Below are 4,715 nucleotides of genomic sequence, written 5' to 3'. Positions count from 1 at the left end.
AGCTGACTACCACTACAACAAAAAGACTTCTTGCGACCCTTAAAAAGACTTCTGCCAACCCTTAAAAGCGTCGCCAGAAATATCACCGACCCTTATTCTTGCATCGCCATAAGCAGGGTTGGCGCAAGTTATAACAACCCTTAAATAAGCGTCGGTAACATTAATTTAAGCGTCGCCAAAACCACATTTAATTTTTAACAATTTCACTTTTTAATTTTTGTTTTTATTTTAATTTAATTTTAAATTAAATAATCATTAAAAACATTTAAAAGAACATTTCCTATTCATTATTGAAAATTTAAATAATAAAAAAGAAACATAAATTTTCTCAATAATATTTTCTTATAAAATAATATCATAATCAAATAAATAAATATTAATTACCATATATTACAATTTTTTAATAATGTTCTAATGTTCAAATAAACAAAACATTAGATTCCCTTTTATTTTCAACTTCGAGTGAACTCTGGCTATGTAGGTAAAGGACATGTTTGTGATGTTCATTATGCTTGTCGGAAAACTGCTAACCAACAAAACCATTAAACATTAATGGAGTGATATGATAAACAAAGATGAATCATTAATCACCCGACAAATATTAACAAGTTGAAATAAATCTATCTATATAGTGCACTTACAACTGTGATGTTCATACGCTCCAAAGGGTTTGATGCAATATAATTTGTTCTAATCTGCAACAAAAATATTGAAGTCATATATCTGAGACAAAGAATAAAACACAAGAACCTTAAGAGTCTAAAAAATACACATAACGACAAGTTATGTAGATACAAAGAATGTAGGAATTACGCAATTTCAAATGCAATTAACCATGTTTAATGACTTAACTAGTATCTATAGCCATAGAGAATTATCTCTCAAAAAATAAATAATAAAATTTATAATTACTACAAAGAACCATACCTTTTGATTTAACAAAAAAGTAAAAACTATTGGAAAACAACTTTTTTAGAATTACCATCATGATGAGCTTCCTATCTAGTGATGCAAATCATATAATACAATGTTACTGTCACTAAACTCAAAATAAAATAAAATTAATGAACCAACAATTCTATTTGACCAACATAAATTATAAGACTATATGTGGTTCAATCAATACACATTTAAAACCATTCATCTAAAAATACATACCTTCTTGATGTTGCCAAACATTTGGTTCTCTAGGGTTTAATCGAACAGATATAACTGTGTCTTTATCCCACTCAAACCTGTTTACTGTTACACAAAATAACAGGCAATTCAAACTCCACATCATTCAAATGCTCAATGAAAGGAAAAAGAGAAGAGAGATTAATACCTATTGGGTTCCCAAACTATTGGTAATCAACCGCCCTAATAAATCTCCCCAAATCAACAATTTGTTCGTAACAATACTAATCTAATATAAACCATCATTGAAACAAGGCATTCATTATCTTTGATATAAACATCCTAGAGTCTAACACTTTGAGGAACAAATTTCAAACACAGAATGAGGGGGAAAATAAAGCATATTGTTTAAGATTTTATCCTTACGTTGAGTCAATTCTACATGAAATAAGAAGATGTTCATCTGTTGACACTGTCTTCCTTAGGAGGTAAGACTAAGAGATATCCTTAACAAACCTACCAGGTATCTGAATAGAATCCAAGCACTGATCAATGAGTCGTTACTCCTCCTAGGGGGATTCTTCGTTACATATTTGTTACTCCTCCTAGGGGGATTCTTCGTTACATATTTGTCTGGTGGATTAAAGCTTAAAGTTGTAGCAGGTGGTCCGTCAGTAACAAGATTAACCCATAGTAGTTGAACTGGTATGAGACCCTCCGGAATGCCTAAAGCAGCCGTCAAGAATATACACGCAACTTCACCGATATTTGAAGAGATCATGTACCTTGAAAACCCATAAAATCCTTTGGTTTACGAGTTAAAAAAAATAAAGATAATTCAAAATTCGAAGAGAGAAGAGAGAAGAAAGGAGGACCTGATGAAAGCCTTCATGTTGTTGTAAATAGATCTGCCTTCACCCACAACAACAACAACAATAGTACTAAAATTGTCATCAGCTAAAACCATATCTGATGCTTCTTTGGCAACCTAAAAATATTATAAGATTATAAATAAAATCAATGCAGCCAAATAAGTTAATGACAGCAAAATTAAAAATACCTCTCCCAAAAATACCCATGGCAATTCCGATATCAGCCAATTTCAGGGTAGGCGAATCATTCACCCCATCCCCAGTCATGGCAACAACTTCACCATCAGCCAATTTCTGTGCAGCCAATTGGTCGGTTGTGGGTAAAGATGTTACTGATGGGGTTTTGGAGTTTTTCAAAAACAGGAAGATGTTAAAGCAATGGAATACAGCGGTCCTAACCTTGATCCCCAAAACTGCGGTACCTGAGAAAGTACAAGATTTCAGACCATTTTCCTACTGCAATGTGATTTATAAAATAATTTTAAAAATCATTTCTAAACGTTTTAAAAATGTAATAGGAAAAATAATAAATCTTAATCAATCTGCATTCATCCCCGGTAGGACAATCTCTCATAATATTCTTCTCATGCAGAGCCTATTAAAAAGCTACGGGAAAAAGAAAATATCCCTGAGAGTGGCTTTCAAAATAGATATCAAGAAAGCTTTCGACTCTGTTAGATGGTAAGCCATTCGAGACTTTTTGGTTATTTATGCTTTTCCTATGATTTTTATCGATTGGATTATGCAATACGTTTCATCATCCTACTTTGTTGTTAGCGTCAATGGAGTCCATAGAGGCTATTTCAAGGGTGAAAACGGGGTAAGGCAAGGGGACCCCCTCTCTTCTTACCTTTTCGTAGCTATCATGGCGATCTTTGAGAGCATCTTCGCGATGTTCCGAAAGAATCGTCCATACATCTTTCACCCATTCTTTGAGGTAGAGGAGGTAACACATTTATGCTTTGCTGACGATTTTGTTCATTTTAGCGCACGCAGACGTTGATTCCATTAAAACTATTAGGGCTGCACTAAGTTCTTTTCTGAGGCAACAGGTTTAACTATTAATGAAAGCAAAAGTGTGACATTTTATGGAGGCGTGAAGGACGAAACAAAGCAAGACATCTTCAACATCATGGGCATCAAGGAAGGCAGCTTTCCCATAAGGTACTTAGGAATTCCGTTAACTGTGAAGCAGATCGAGATCTCACACTGCAAGCCGCTGATTGAAAAGGTAAAAGACACGATATCTGGCTGGGCAGCGAAAAAACTTTCTTATGCAGGGAGGATCGAACTTATCAAAACCGTGGTTATGGGCATAGTTGGATATTGGGCGCAGCAAATGGTCATTCCGAAGAAGGTAATGAAGGAACTCGACACACTAATGAGAAACTTTATCTGGGGTAGTAGTAGAAGAGGAGGAAAGAAAGTCAAATGGACCGCTCTCTGCAAACCGAAGGACGAGGGAGGCATCGACTTGAAGAACTGTATCGAGTGGAACAAGGCTCTAACCTTCAAGCATCTATGGGCTTTGGAGCGCAATCATGAGTCACTATGTATCAAATGGGTGCATACGAGGTTTATGAAATACGAAACCAGCATCTGGACCTGCAAAATTCACGAAGGTATGAGCTGGTCTCTAAAAAAGATTCTTAAACTAAGAAGCGATATTGCAGATCTTTATGACATCCGACTAGGGGACGGGAAAGGCACTCTATTCTGGCACGACCCTTGGTTTGAAAACCAGCCTATCATCGACAAAGAGGAGTTTCAAAATACTCGTATCAGAAGGGACTGCGCAAAAGCGAAAATCAGAGACATCAAAGACGGGAATTGGAACTTGCTCTTGAGAAGAATTCCAGAAGGAAAGAGGATACTTGATCATATAAGTAACATACAACTACACGACAGACCGGATATTCATGAATGGAAAGCTGAGAACAATGGAAAGCTGGTATTGAAGAAAATATGGGAGGTAATTCGGGAAAAAACGCAGAAAGTAGAATGGGCTCCTCTTGTATGGTCAACGAAGATTAACTGACGATTTGTTCATTCTAACGCACGCAGACGTTGATTCCATTAAAACTATTAGGGCTGCACTAAGTTCTTTTCTGAGGCAACAAGTTTAACTATTAATGAAAGCAAAAGTGTGACATTTTATGGAGGCGTGAAGGACGAAACAAAGCAAGACATCTTCAACATCATGGGCATCAAGGAAGGCAGCTTTCCCATAAGGTACTTAGGAATTCCGTTAACTGTGAAGCAGATCGAGATCTCACACTGCAAGCCACTGATTGAAAAGGTAAAAGACACGATATCTGGCTGGGCAGCGAAAAAACTTTCTTATGCAGGGAGGATCGAACTTATCAAAACCGTGGTTATGGGCATAGTTGGATATTGGGCGCAGCAAATGGTCATTCCGAAGAAGGTAATGAAGGAACTCGACACACTGATGAGAAACTTTATCTGGGGTAGTAGTAGAAGAGGAGGAAAGAAAGTCAAATGGACCGCTCTCTGCAAACCGAAGGACGAGGGAGGCATCGACTTGAAGAACTGTATCGAGTGGAACAAGGCTCTAACCTTCAAGCATCTATGGGCTTTGGAGCGCAATCATGAGTCACTATGTATCAAATGGGTGCATACGAGGTTTATGAAATACGAAACCAGCATCTGGACCTGCAAAATTCACGAAGGTATGAGCTGGTCTCTAAAAAAGATTCTTAAACTAAG

This window comes from Impatiens glandulifera, chromosome 9 (assembly GCF_907164915.1).
Source record: "Impatiens glandulifera chromosome 9, dImpGla2.1, whole genome shotgun sequence".
NCBI classification, from domain to species: Eukaryota; Viridiplantae; Streptophyta; class Magnoliopsida; order Ericales; family Balsaminaceae; genus Impatiens; species Impatiens glandulifera.
This window is presented reverse-complemented; position numbering follows the sequence as displayed.